This window comes from Eptatretus burgeri, chromosome 4, assembly GCF_056783735.1.
Source record: "Eptatretus burgeri isolate ZD-2024b chromosome 4, Ebu_testis_v1, whole genome shotgun sequence".
In the NCBI taxonomy this organism is placed as follows: domain Eukaryota; kingdom Metazoa; phylum Chordata; class Myxini; order Myxiniformes; family Myxinidae; genus Eptatretus; species Eptatretus burgeri.
Window position 1 is genome coordinate 11,407,549 of NC_140964.1, and position 15,828 is coordinate 11,423,376.

Here is a 15,828-nt window from a genome sequence, read left to right on the forward strand (position 1 = left end):
AGATTTTCTCTTCTCGCGGTGGGGGGGGGGTGGGTTGGAATGTAACCCCCGCGATAAACGGGGGATGCCTGTATATGTATATGTATATGTATATATTTATATATTTATATATTGTGTATATATATATATATATATATATATATATATATATATATATATATATATATATATATATATATATATATATATATGTATGTATTGTTGCGAATCTGGGAGCCATGATCACACAACATACAGGTCCTATAGATCAGTTATATCGGTAAGTACATGTTGCCTGTTAGGGGCCCGACCCTCGTCTAATGGGTAATTAAATGTTCCTGTGCTGTGAAGTTATTTTAATAGTCAGGTTTTCTTTTCGTTTTTTTTACACCACCATCAACGACAGTGTCATCTTCCCCTCGCTCTGATCGACGCCATTGTCTACGTGTGTCCGATCACGTCAGGGGGCGGAGATTACCATCACCTCAGATTGAGATTCTGCCCAGAAGGGCAGGGGCGTGCTCCTTGTCCAACCAGGAAGCTCAGCACCTCAGGCTGGCTCCGCCTTAGCCAGATAGAGTGTTCGGCCCTGGCCAATCGGGAGTCCGCGACGAGTCGTCCGAGAACGGAGTGTCCAATGAGGAGGCGAGTGGCAACAAGAGGAGGTCTCTCGCTCCTGAGCACAAAATGGAGGGGTGGGGGTTCTGGCATGAGTGAACATCTGCGCGCAAGGTGGTGGAGTGAGAAAGCGTCTGTGCACGGAGTGGTCAGTGCAACGGAGGGTCTTCTCCTGCCAGCTTTCGCCCTGCCGACTTCGTTCACCTGGAGCCTGGTCGTGAGTGTGTCTGGATTGTCTATATCGTGCTGGGGGTCCAGTTCTGCCCCGAGGACCTGGTCCTTGAAGACCACACGAGGTGGAAAGGTCAAACAGACTTTCACCTCCAGCTCGACTGTCTTCAGGGCTGGAGGTCCGAATAAAGACCATTTTTGTCCGATTCTTTGGGTGTGTAAGTATGTGTGTTTGTGGTGCCAGTCAGTTAAGTCGGAAATTGTATAAGTGGCTTCCTGTATATACGTGCATTTCTTTTAATCGGTTTAACTCTGCTCTTGCGTGCTTCCCTCGTTCCCCAATTATTATTGTAAATAAACATCCCCATTTGTGAAATGTATCCGCTCGTTCGTGTCCTTTCCTCCATTGGCTTAGCGTGCTGTGTGCTGGAAAATTAGCCAGGCTGTTGCCACTGCAACGGAACATTTGGACCGACGGACCTCGGCGATAAACCGCTCGGGTCACACACGGTTCGAGTACGCTAAGCGGCTCATTTTGTACGGGTGCCGTTGAGGGTGTGCAGACTCGGTAAATTGCCACGTGGAAATCTAGGTATTTTGAAAATTGGCGAATAACCCTGTACCACGTGGCAGAAATGTTGACGCTTCACAGTCCGATAAGGGACCCGTACTTTTTCGGAGTTTTCCAAAAAGTTACGATCTAAATTTCGGATGATCGGTGGAGTCGACTCTGCAGCTCCATCTAGCGGTCGTGCTCGCAGCCGATACCCGGCCCCGCAACAATATATATATATACATATACATATACTGTACATATACATATACTGTACATACACATACACATACACATGTGTATATATATATATATATATATATATATATATATATATATATATATATATATATATATATATATATATATATATATATATATTGTTGCGGAAATGGCCCTTAGTATGTTATTAAATATAGGATTAGCCCGGATCCCCCATTAAATGCATGTTTCGCCAGGTTGTTCGGTAAATGGACGTTACATGTTTGTCGGGAGGTGTAGCAGGCTGTTCATTGTTCGTGCGGTGGTGGTGTACCGAGAGGTTCTTCTTATTCCTTCCCCTCTCCGGATGAGGCCCCGCCCAGTCGGCTGAGAGGGTGTGGCCTAGAGAAGCAGTTGGCTTTGAGGCGAGAGAGCGCCGAGGTGGTGCGATCGGCAGTAAGAGGATCTGCCTGAGCCTCGACACGGGCCATCGGCAGTAAGAGTGACTGCCTGCCTTGTCGAGTCTGCCATTTTGGCAGTGGGAGAGGCCGCCTGCATATCGAGTCAGGCGATCGACTTTGGGGAAGAGTGGTTTTGGCCTGCGGTGCCTCCTCGGCCACAGACCCAGCCTGCGGAGCCCAACACCTCGATTTGGCCTTGTCTGGTGAACAGGCCAGGCCTGGACTTGTATGCTGGACCTTGTGAAAAGCCAGCTGGAGCATACCACCGTGGATCTTTTGCTCCCCTTTGTGCAGTCGACCTTACGCGGGGTCTGAACGCGCCGAGGCTGCGTGCGTGAGGGCTGCGACAAATGACGACTCCTCCATTTTTCCACACGGCGTGTTCGAGGTGGGTGCTCGAATCCATTGACATTGGCTTGTCACGAGCAACATTCGTTCCTTTGACATTTTTCCTCTCGTCCATGAAGCATCACCAAGTACTCTGTCTTGTCTGCATGTTGTCCATGTCCTGGCTGCATGTTGTTTAAGGTTTATCTCGTTAGGGTCCCCTTCGAAACCCGTAATCCGTAGCTCCGTAGTTAAGAACGGGTTATAGATTGATTGTAACATTGTCGTGAATGCTTTGCTTGTGTTGTGTTCCCCGATGTCCCCAATAAATGTGGCTGATTCGTATGAAGTTTCCGCTTTGAATTAATTCGTGCTGCGCTGAGGAACGATCCGCTCGATTTGGATATAAACCAAAATGGTTACAGACTGGTAGAATTCGCTCGGTATCTGACAAAAACAGTCTGTAACCGGGGTCTATTCCCCCAGCTGGCAAGGCACAGGTGTACATTGGTATTGTGATCTGAGGCACATAACCCGAGAATTGTGCCGAGCCAGCTGATGGTGTAACCCTGGAAACGGCGGTGATTGACATCAGTCGTCTGAATCCTTAACACTGGGGTCAAGAGTTGGGTGCGAATCCTGCCACCGCTGAATCCGTAACAATATATATATACATATACATATACATCCGACATGTGTATTAAACACGAACATACAGGTATAAATCCCGAGGAGATAGTGAGTCGTTGAACGGGTTAAAAGGGAAAGGATATCTGTAAAAACCTGACTCCATGTTCGTTCAAGATGAGATGTGTAAAAAACAGCCTTTTTCCCCTGCTGAGCAGGGGTTCGGGGTTTTTTATGGGCTCCATGATGACGGCTCCCTTCTTGAGGCAATGTTTTATGGCCGCATGCCCTTCCTCACGCCAACCCTGGTCTCCTCTTTCGACACACAGGGATATGGTGCACTTATTCTCACCGGGGTGTACACTGGTACTCATTTCGTCGACCTCGAAAGGATCACAGGCTGGGTCAACCCCCTGGTGTTAGTTAAGTCAGTGGCAAACGGGACTCGAACTCAGTACCCTAGGATCCCAAACCAGCCATCCTGACCACGAAGCCAACACCAGGCATCAGGATGAGATGTGTGAAAATGTGTAATAACTCTCGTTCGAGGAATTCAAACTCGCAGATCCGCCTGTTCGTCCTCTAAAAGGTGTTACATCAATTATTATTTGGAAACGTAAAAAGGTTTAAAAACACATGAAACTGACTCCAGTTCCATTGGATGTTTCTCTGTGTTGCTTCATATTGCTATGAATAAACATGACCCCCCCATCATTGGGGGCTATCACAATTCCACGACGCATGTCACATGGTTTGAACCCTCTCCCCCATCCGAAACCGTGCCCACCGCAACCGATCCAATCCAAGACTGCCAACAAGTCGTGATTTCCATCGCACTGATACCCACAGAACAGAACGCGAACTATCCTATATGGAATTATTCAAACAACACGGATGACGATTCGTCACCATGGCAACGGGTCCTATTTTAGCATCCTCGGGCCTTTTCGACTGAGACCCGGTGGCCGTTTCCATTTCTCCAGAGCGTCATTTAGGGAGGAAGGTCTTTGTCCTGGATGGCAACTCAGACTCTCGTGTTCAGTTCAGAGGTAATTCGGCCCTTTCAAATGTAAACGCGCGTTTCTCCTGGTACCTGGTGGCCACGACGACCAGGAGGACAAGGACCAGCGGCTTTGTCTTAGCTCCCTCCCCTTCACCCCATCGGACTCCACCCACGTCAATAATCATTGCACCAATTACTGCTCCATTTCCCTGGCATTCGCTGGTGTTGGAGACCATTTGAGATCCTTTCTCATGATTTCAGATCCATTCAATGAGCCACGTGAAGGCCTTTGAATGTCGAGCCAGTCAATGAACGTCCATCATGATAATTCCCAGGGATTCCTGGCCACGGAAGGTCTCTCGCTGTTAATTCCGATGCATTAATGATCCATTGTTTGTTTTTTCGCTTTGTTATTCTATTGTCCTGTTGAAGTATTTTTCTTCCACCTTACTCTTGCTCGATCTTCGAGTTCTCCACCGCGAGGTCATCAAGTCTGCTGGAGAGATCTCAACAGGATGTCGACAATTCCTCCCATCATGGTGGTTTGGGCTTATTTTGCAAGTCTTGAGACATTGTGTGCTTGTGAATCGGATTTGTCATTTAAATATATTTTCACCATTACAGTAAACCAAGAAACGAGGGGGCGGAGCTTCCCCAAACCCACGGGCCACGCCCCCTTGCCTGATGGGCCCTTCCAAGCGACGGACGTGCGGGGGAGTTGGGAGCACGTGACACGTCGGGAACACGTGACACGTGACACGTGCCGCCTCCATATCAAAATAAACAGTCACTCTGGGGAAGAAGCCGTTGGAAAATTGTGGCGGATGTTCGAAATTTAAAATTCGTTCACGTTTCCAGTGCAGGTGTGCCATGGACCACCAAGCCGACGGATGAGGCGGTTATAGAGCAGGAATGGTAGTCTGTGGACAGAGGGGGTAGCTCAATGGTGTGCATCGGAGCTTCCTCGCTGGCTCTGTGATTATTGGTTGGATTATCTTCTCCATTCATTCGTTCCTCTTTTTTTTTTTTACCTTGCCAGTGGAATGAACTTCCACATCCTCCTCGATCTTATTCTTCCCTCGGACACGTCTTCCAAGACGGCTGTTCACCGCCATCTCAGATCATCCCCCATCCCAAACCATGATCTTTTTCACCCCCATTAACCCTCCCCAATCGCACCTCTTTGCAAATTTCCATTTTTTTTTCTTTTTCTCCTTCTTAAGAGTTTTCTTCTGCATCCATCTTGTGATTCTTGGCCACATCCTGCGTCCTTCTTGCCCCACATCCCTTATTTGTCCAAGTTCCCCCCCCCCCCATTTTGTCCCTCAATCCTCCTGATGCTGTTGGTTTTGCTCTGTGATGTCATGATCCGTTCGATGTTCGAGCTCTTCCGCGAGCCTCGACCTCAAATCAAAGAACACGTCACAGTGCTTGCTTGAAGACCCCCACACTTTTAATTTTTTTTTATTTTTTATTTTTGTCGAGGAGACATTTACAATTCGTATTCCAAAATTCCCTGAAAATTGTTGAATTCATGGATCAGACCACCTTTTTGCCTTTTGGGTGGTCGCTAGACTATTGGGTGGTCGCTGGACTTTTGGGTGGTTGCTAGACTATTGGGTGGTCGCTGGACTTTTGGGTGGTCGCTAGACTTTTGGGTGGTCGCTAGACTTTTGGGTGGTCGCTAGACTATTGGGTGGTCCCAAGACTATTGGGTGGTCCCAAGACTATTGGGTGGTCGCTAGACCATTGGGTGGTCGCTAGAGTATTGGGTGGTCACTCGACTATTGGGTGGTCCCTAGAGTATTGGATGGTCACTAGGCTATTGGATGGTCGCTAGGCTATTGGATGGTCCCTAGACTATTGGATGGTCGCTAGACTATTGGGTTGTCGCTAGACTATTGGGTTGTCGCTAGACTATTGGATGGTCCCTCGACTATTGGATGGTCCCTCGACTATTGGGTGGTCCCTCGACTATTGGGTGGTCCCTGGACTATTGGATGGTCGCTAGACTATTGGATGGTCCCTGGACTATTGGATGGTCCCTGGACTATTGGATGGTCGCTAGATTATTGGATGGTCCCAAGACTATTGGATGGTCACTAGACTATTGGACGGTCCCGAGACTATTGGACGGTCGCTAGACTATTGGGTTGTCCCTAGACTATTGGGTTGTCCCTAGACTATTGGGTGGTCCCTAGACTATTGGGTTGTCCCTAGACTATTGGGTGGTCCCTAGACTATTGGGTTGTCCCTAGACTATTGGGTGGTCCCTAGACTATTGGGTTGTCCCTAGACTATTGGGTGGTCGCTAGACTATTGGATGGTCCCTCGACTATTGGGTGGTCCCTGGACTATTGGGTGGTCCCTGGACTATTGGGTGGTCCCTGGACTATTGGGTGGTCCCTGGACTATTGGATGGTCCCTAGACTATTGGATGGTCCCTCGACTATTGGGTGGTCCCTCGACTATTGGGTGGTCCCTAGACTATTGGATGGTCCCTCGACTATTGGGTGGTCCCTAGACTATTGGATGGTCCCTAGACTATTGGATGGTCGCTAGACTATTGGGTGGTCGCTAGACTATTGGGTGGTCGCTAGACTATTGGGTGGTCGCTAGACTATTGGGTGGTCGCTAGACTATTGGGTGGTCGCTAGACTATTGGGTGGTCGCTAGACTATTGGGTGGTCGCTAGACTACCCTTAGTCTCAGGCTTTCCGTCCGTCTGTACGTATGTATGTAATGGACAGCTCTGGAGGCCAGAGGATCGACCGATTTTGATGAAACTTGACTAGTAGGTTCATACCAGGATCTAGTTGTATGCTTTTGAGCACCGTTGCTATGGATGTCACCGTTGCCTAGCAACGGGACTTTGAAATTTTTGAAAAAATCCGAAAAATATTTATATATATTTTTTTCGAAAATCAAAAATCGCCTTCCGCGCTTTTATGCGCACTATAATCAACCTCTTTGTCAAAAAATTTCAGCCCGATCCGTCAAAAACTGCATGACTAGTTTGCAATTATATAGCGACCACCCATGTCGCCTCCCGGCTTGTTCCTTTGCCACCTTTGCAGGTGTAACACCTGTGGGATGTCGTTCGACTTTGAGACGATGGACCGAGTGCCGAGGATGACGTCACACCCTCGAATCCAGCACGGAAGAGTACTGAGACCGTTTTCATGAAATCATCGTCTTTCCCCCGGAGATGATGTTCGGGGTATTTTTGTCCCGTCCTCACCTTGTCCTTGACACGTGTAAAAATGGTAAACGCAGGTACGCAGCTCCCTCGGTGTTAGCTTGCTTAAAATAACCAACACGAGCACGTGCACCGATTTGTGGAGCCGTGCATGCCGTGCCCCCACCCCCATTCCTGGATTCCTATTAACACAGCGAGCAGGTAAACGGTTCAACAGGTGGACCCAAAAACTTGTCCGTCAATACGAGGTCTGTGGATCCTTCATTTTGATCATAAAAACGTCTGTTCACGGACCCTTTGTCATCCTCCTTTACCGGTAAAGTACGTACTTTGTGAATATGCACCGACTCGCATCAGCAGAAGTCGGAAAATGGTTGGAAGGAGCATTCAAAAGGAAGAAAAACGCTATTTGGTCCATCAGCTCTGTGTCACACCCTCATGTTTGCAAATTTGAGTTGTTCTACATATTACGTATGCAGTGTTGGGAGGGGGGGAACTTGATCAAAGGTGGAAGTGAAGGAGGAATCAGGAAAAGGAAAGAAGATCGATGGCCGTTCACACGTGACATGCAAACACCTAGGAGCACAAATTTGTTTTTAGTGTAGATGCTGATCGAGGCAAACGACCCACACAGGCACCACACTGAGGGTGTGAGCAAGCACCGGATGCCCTGGTGTCAAGAAAGATCCAAGGACCAAGAAGACCCAGCCATAGCTGCTTGGTAACTGAACGCCCCCGACGGTGGTGCCCATGACCAATTAGCTTGCTATCGCTTGCCAAGTTTCGTGTGTCATGATGCACAGTCAGGGCCAGCCCCAGGACTTGAGGGTTTTCTCTTGCATGTTGATGCCTGACGGTTGCTGATTCTCTGCTTGAATTGTACTTCACCTGTCTGTTGGACCTGAATCCATCTAGAGGATGTTTTGGCTCACTGTGAGTGTCATTCTGTCGACGACACTGGTCCTTGTTTCAGTTTCCAGCTCATCCAAAGGACCCACTGTGATCCAGCGGATCATAGTGTACAGTTCACTGGGAACGTCCTTGGTGTTGCTAGAAACTGGGATGACATTTGCTGGTTTTTCCTTCTTGAAATCAGCAATGCTCTTGCGTATTATCTGTGCTACTTTAAAGATGGTCTTCATGTTGTCCATATCATTGTCATCACTTGTAATAACAGAATGTATCGTGTCTTCCTCGCATGCATCAGGAGAGTACAAGACTGCTGGCTTTCTTCTGTTCTTCTGCAGGACAGACATCACACTGGGCAGTTCAGTAAGGATCTTCTCCTTCAGCCACCATCTGGTGAATGCCGGGAAATGGTTTTCCATACCGTCTGGTCCAAGCATTCTCATGTATGCGGTTTCAATGTCATCAATTGAGAGATGGCTTGGTTTTGAGTTTGCACATCAACAAGGTTGATCAGCTCAATCAGACATGCATTTTTTAGCGGATGGACTTTTGATGAACTCTTTGTGTCACCTTGATCTCGCATGGCATGGAATACATGTTTTGTCCAACAAGATTTGTGATATCTAACATCTACTGCATGGGCATCTGTCGGTGAGATACATGCGTTCAGTCTCGTTTTGAATGCTGGATTTTGGGACTGATCTGTAGCTGATTTGAGAGTTTCTCCAGCATTTTGCGTGCAGACTTTGAACAACTGCTCATCAGTGTCTTCTTGACAGAAGAAACACAGGTCCTTGTTCAGCGGCACCGTACATGACCGTGTGAATGGGGAAGACTGACCAGATTGGCTTGGTTCATCCATATCAGTGCTTCCTCTGTTCTGTCCACGTCTTTTGGCAGGGTATGACCCAGTGGATAATGCATGTTCATAGTGTTTCTTTTTTGATGTCCGTGAGCCACTTTTGCATTTCAACATAGTTTCCATCTTTCAAGCTGGCTCTCTCCTTTACCGTGTCTAGTATCTTCTGGTAGGAATCTAGTCTAGGATGTAATACCAAGTGTGCTTTACTTTGGTCATCAGACTGACAGAGTATGCACAGCTTCCAGTTAATTATTTCCTGACGCTGTCTCTCTGCTCCAAGCTGACGAAGCTGAGACATTTTGCTCATGTTGCTTGAATACAGGTCTGCAAAAAGAAAGGTAAACACCACCCATTAACATACAACACCCAATACTACACATACAATATGTAACGTATAATGTACATTCAAAAAATAGTCAGAGGGGCTTTGCAGTTGACACACCTGGAAACACAGCTAACATGTGCTAACTAGCGCTAGCTTGGACATGCTGCATACACACCAGCCACGTAGAAACAACAACATACCTGGATTCGTCTGAATTATTTTGATGTTCCTCTAATACCTGCAGATACTGATGTAATAACTGCAATTACAATCACCACAGATAAACCTACAAATGCCAGCACTAGATTATTTACCTATACACTGACTTGTTGCACTAAGTATACTTTTGTTCAGATACCCACTTGGATCAGGTTCCTACGTCACCGAGGAGCCGGGATAAGGAGATAAGCGTAAACTTCAGTTATGCGCATTAAAAATCCAAGATGGTGACCTAAACCTGTGCCATCGATCATCTGTACTGATTTCTGATTATCACCATTGGATTTATTTGCCCCAAAAATGTAGATTTAGCCACTGGAATCATGATCCTAGGTTATCTAGAAGTCAAGATATTTAAAAAATAGTATTGGAAGGTCACCATTTTAAAAATCCAAGATGGCCGCCATATTGGCTTCTGGGAAAATGGTATCGTGCATTTTCTGATTCGTTATTCTATGAAGTTTCCAAAAATGTATAGTTTTCCTAATCTCCAAAAAATATAACGAACTCATATTTCTGGACATAGTGAACTGGATTATTAGAAAGATGATGTAATTGGAGGAACTCGTACATGCCCGTACGTGTGTGGCCGTACGTGCAAAAAAAAACAAATAAACTTTCAAACCACGAGCCACAAACAACAACCACACAGGCCGTTCCTTCACTCTCGCGTGCCTGTACGTGCAACCCCCCCCCCCCCCAAAAAAAAAAAAAAACGTTCAAACTGCAAGCCAGAAACAACCACACAGGCCATTCCTTCGCTCTTGTAAACGACGACTGGATTGGGGCATTGTGTTTTTCTATAAATGCGCATAAGAAATCCAGAAATTATGAGAATACATTGTCATCACTATCCGGAAGTAGTACGTGCCCGTACGGAATGATCACATGCATTCCACGAATTATGGCTTTCATTGAAGTAACAACTGCTGTGATACTTACACACACAGAGTTAATTAAAATCAAGTTCACCTCCCTGTCTTTGCTTGCCATGACATTTGCTGCCATTGACCATTGCCACTCCTACGCTACGGTAACTAAGGCACCGATCCCCATCGTAACCGGCACGGCACGTGACGTTTTCATCGGCCAGCCGCGCACCGGCCTACGCAGCCACGTGTCCTGTCATTGGTTGATAAATAAATGGCCATAACTTGGGAAGCACTTGTCCGATTAATATCAAACCTTGAAAAGGCACATCCTCAGGTCCCCAGCAATATACCTGGCAAGTTTCAATTAGATCGGACCAGTGGTTGTCGAGAAACAGCGGTCACAGACACACACACAGATATACACACACACACACACACACACACACACACACACACACACACACACACACACACACACACACACACACACACACACACACACACACACACACACACACACACACACAGCTGGAATTATTATTATTATTATTGGAGGAATGATGAAGAAATATACAATTCGGAGGTCGTGGTCCTATTGCGGCTGGCGAAAGAAATAAACTGCACAATCTAATACTCGCCAAACGAATAACAAGTACTCTCTGTCTGTCTTCTTCTCTCTATACCAGGGATTCTCAACCTTCTTAGTATTGTTTCCCCCTTTGAAATTGCCGAATAATGATATTTCTCCCCACCACATTATCAACGGAAAATTAATAATTTTTTCAATAAATTTTAGTTTTTTTTATTCCAATAAATATTTTCATTAAAATATTGACACAATTTATTGCACAACATTAAGTCTTGTATTATTTTAACATCAGCATTCCTAAAATCAGTATTAATTTTTGTTCCCCTAATTCTTCATCGCTTGGGAAACGTATTCAGACGACGTATTCAACGCAATAAACAGTTTGAAAATTGTTCAACCGAAAAAATAATTCCCCCCCTGAAATCCGAAAATTTCCCGCAGGGGGGAATTTCCCCAGGTTAAGAATTGCTGATCTATACTAATAAATGTCAGTGTGTGTGTGTGTGTGTGTGTGTGTGTGTGTGTGTGTGTGTGTGTGTGTGTGTGTGTGTGTGTGTGTGTGTGTGTGTGTGTGTGTGTGTGTGAGTGAGAGAAAGTTGCTGTTATTGCCTACTATCGCCACACGTGGTAGGTTTCGCTACTCTCTCTCCACTCCCTCTGTCCTCTCCTCTCCCTCCTCCCTTTGTCCTTTCCTCCCCCCCCCATCTTCCTCTGTCCTCCCTTTGCATGAGTGAAAATTGGGTGTTTTGGTTAATTAAAACACCCCTTTTGAAGATAATTAACGGCTTTGTTTAATTATAACCTTTATGAGGTAAATCCTCAGCCAGCTCGCTGTTATCTTAACGCACATACTCGGTTACCTTTCCTGGGTCTTAATTCGCCATTTTGTTCGGCCTGCTCATCAATGCCTTGACTAGAAACAGGCCGCAACGATTTCTTAACGATAAAGTTTCTCTTTCACTTTCCTCACTTATTTCATCGAATGACTGATGATTATACCTCCGAATCGCTGGATATATTGCAATGCTCATAAACGCCTGGAGACGCCAATGTTTGTGGCTTTATTTCATTTCTGCACATGCCATAACTGCAAAAATCTCTTAAAATAAGAAGAATTACAAAATGGAAGCTCCAAAATTGAATTTAGCAGCAGTTCTGACGCTAAAAAAAGTGTTCATTTATCAAATTTGGACATTGCTTGCGTTCTTCCAGGTGCATGGGTTTACTTGACTGATCGTTAATCGCTTGCCAAGCCAGGCGTTCTGTTGGAGTGCTTGCTTGAGTGCTTAAGCCACCTGGTGAGCACTCACCAAGCTGCTTGGTTGTTCTTTTCAAAGCCATCGCTTTGCTCATGGAAATACCAATCTTTGCGTAATTGCGAGGAAAAAAAAAAAAAACAGAATGAAAATTCACTTTCATCCCTTTAAAATCGTTCGAATAAATTATTGAAATGTCATCGACCTCTTCATCTCCTTTTCTCACGCATGTTGCAAGTCGAGCGGCCTGCTTTGTGATGCTACAAAAGGCGGTGTATAATTATCAGCATTTTCTGAATCGAATCGATATAAGAAACGGGATTGATTGAAACGATCATTACAAGTCAAGAAGAAGAATCGAGATTTTCTGACCGGTTTTATCTGAAAGACGGTGGTTAAAGAGAAAACGTTGATGTTTGGGTAAATTATACCGCCTCGGTAATGCCCTGGTATGCTTTCGAGCCTCCATTCACGCTTCCTTCCATTCTCCTCACACTGCCTTCCCCTCCGCTTATTCTGCTTAACCTCCCCTCACGCTGCTTAACCCCCCCTCATTCTGCCTTCCCTCCTCTCACACTGCCTTCTTCCCCTCCTCCCACGTTGCCTTCTCCTCCCCTCACGCTGCCTTGCCTTCAAATCACGCTGCCTTCCCCTCCCATCCCACTGCCTTCCCATTCCCTCCCCTCATACTGCCTCCCCTTTCTGTCATGCTGCCTCCATCCCCCCCCCACCCATCACACTGCCACACCTCACATTTCCCTTCCCCCTCACATTTTCCTCCCCTCATGCTGCCTTCCCTTTCCCTCATGCTGCCTTCCCTTCCCTCTCCTCTTTCTGCTTTCCCATTATTCAGGCTGCATTCCCTTCCCACACACTTCCTCACACTCCTCCAACCCTCCTCGGTCTCCCTCCTGTCTTCTTTCCCCCCTCCTTCCCCTTCTCTCCTCCTTCCGCACCCCCCCTTCCTTCCTCGCCTCCCCCTCCCTTCCTCCCTCCCTCCTCTTCCCCCCTTCACGCTACCCTAACCCTCTTCACTATCTCTCTCCTCTCTCCCTCCTCCATCCCTCTTCTCTCCAACCCCTCCTTATTACCCCCCCCTCCCCCCATTAATATTCTCATCAGCGAAGTGATGGGTTGTATTTGCTAGTCTATAATAATAAATGTCAGAGTGTGTGCGTGTGCGTGTGCGTGTGCGTGTGTGTGTGTGTGTGTTTTGGGTGTTTGGGTCAATTAAAACACCCCTTTTGAAGATGATTAACGACCTTATTTTTACTTATATCCTTCATCAGGTGATCCTTGGCCACCTCGCTGTTTGAGTGTTTGGGGTCTTAAGGCATTTCCTGGGTGACCTCGCTGAGGTCTGGAGCCGCCATGTTTTTTGGCCTGCTCAACCTCACCTTGACTTGGAACAGGCCGCAACTTGGAACAAGCTGTTCATCACAGGTACGAATCGCTGGGTGCATCGCAATGCTTATAAACGCCCGGAGACGTCAGTGTTCATTGTTTTATTTCATTTCTACATCTGCGTTCTCCACGAGTATCTCTTAAACTAAGGAGAATTACAAAATTTAAGCTCCAGAATGGAACTTACAAGCAGTTCCGACTCCTTGAAAAGTGTTCATTTGTCCAATTCAGACATACGTGACATTTCAGGCGTCTCCGGGAGGTGTATGTTGAACATGACGATTCGGTGATTGCCAATTGCGTGCCAATGGAGCCGTTTCATATCGACCGTTTCGTTGGAGTGCTTGCTAGAATGCTTAAGCCACTTGGTGAGCACTTTCCAAGCTGCTTGGTTGTTCATTTCAGGAAAAAGTGCATGTGCTTTCAATCTCACATCGATTAGACATACGTTTCCACCTTTGTTGAGTCCCGCGGTGCCGTGCGGTGGGTGCCTCCGGAGGTGTCTCATCCACTGAAAATGTACAATTTTATTTTTACATGACATCTCTTTGTTTACCTTTTTTGTGCGATCTATTGTTATCCACCTCTCACTTCAACATCGACATATTAAATAAAAAAAACAATAAGGTCCATCCGACCAGGTGTTCACCATGTTTGTTCTTGGTGTGAAGGCATAAAGTATAGATTGAGATTTTGTGTTCTGTGGCTTGATACATTTTAGAATTCAATTTCGCTAATTATTTATTTATTTATTTATTTATTTTTGGGACCATATTCTGTGCAGAGTGTTGGTGTTGCTTAAGCCGTCTCCTTGGCTATTGGGCACAATCCTGGACGGGTCGCCTCGCCAGTTCCCCACTTGAAATCCTCCTTCAAAGAACGCTGTTTCAAGGTAAATCTTTGTGTTTGTCGTTTTTATTTACTTGATGTGTGTTATACATTTGTATGTGTGTGTGTGTGTGTGTCCATAAACTGTATCAATCCAATGGCACTTGGCACCGTTGTGTGTGTTGTGTTGTGTCGCTGAGCCCCGGACAGCTTCCAACTGTAGTTCGTATGTAATAATATTCCCAGGGATGGTTTTTAATATCTGTCAGGTTCTTTGTCATCGTTCCCATCGCTCCAACTATCAATGGTACAACTTTGACATTCTTCATCTTCCTGGATATTTTCACTTCATTCTTGAGGTCTTGGTATTTGGTCATTTTCTTGATTTCTGCATCGTTTAGCTCAAAATCACTGGAATTAGCACCTCACTTAGCAATGCATTCTTCTCTTTTTTTTTTTTGTACCTACGTATGATATCGAGTCGCAATGCTTTGTTTTCAATGTTTACGCTCGATGGGATCATTAGGTCATACGTGAGTGGAAGTTCAATGTTTTGAGTGATTGCTTTTGGTTAGCGTTCCCAAAATTTTTCTGCAAATGGGATATCAACGTTTTTGCAGATGTGCCAGTGGATTACATTTCAAACTCTGTTGTGTCGTTGTGTGTACAGCTGTTCTGACATGAGATTTTTTTTTTTTTTAATTTGTGTTCGGTGAGTAAAGCATAACATGTCACTCTCTTTGCTAACGCCACCTCCACCCCTCACCTATCTCTTTCCCATTTCACCCACACATCACTTACCCTCCCTCCTCTCCCCACCCCTCCCTTCCCTCTGCCCTCTCTGCCTCCCCTCTCTCCCTCCCCTCTCCCTCTCTCTTTCTCCACCCCTCCCCTTCACACCCCCGTCAGCGAAGCGACGTGTTGTATTTGCTAGTATTATAATAAAAAGAAGGCACAACCAACCAATAAATACAACTGAACACCACTCTCCAATTTTGAAACGAATGGGAAGAGCAGTGTCAGCCTCCGGCAACGTTTCGCTTGTGATCCAAGGGAATATATACATATATACGAAAAACACCATCCGTCCGTGAAGCCGTCCATCAAGCTTGTCCCATCCAGGAAGCCATGTGACGATATGTTTATTAATTTGTACAGTATGAACGTCGGTACACACACGTACGTCGATTAATGACGTACTATTGGAATGTACCTTTCGACCGTTTAAACTGCTGAGACCCCTTCGACCTTTGAAAACTCATTAAGACCCCCAAGACTCAAAGGACCCAACAGACCCCAAAAGACCCATTAAGCCCACTTTTACCTTTCTGGACCCTGAAGACCGCTTTTTACTTTAAGACCCTTTTGACACTTTGGACACTTTTAGATCCCTTCACCATTTCAACATTTTTTTTTTTACCCAAC

At 46.0% G+C, this 15,828-nt stretch overlaps 1 long non-coding RNA gene and 1 pseudogene across 1 annotated transcript in view; one reads left to right on the forward strand and one right to left on the reverse strand.

Moving 5' to 3' along the window:
* The window catches only part of LOC147027478 (uncharacterized), a 20,943-nt gene extending 6,413 nt beyond the window's left edge, over nt 1-14,530 (forward strand). The window contains exons 2-3 of the long non-coding RNA XR_015056875.1: nt 13,461-13,614; nt 14,360-14,530. This is a non-coding gene — a long non-coding RNA (uncharacterized LOC147027478). The remainder of the gene's footprint in view (nt 1-13,460; nt 13,615-14,359) is intronic.
* LOC147027479 (uncharacterized) lies at nt 7,716-9,208 on the reverse strand (annotated as a pseudogene).
* Nucleotides 14,531-15,828: the final 1,298 nt, after the last annotated feature.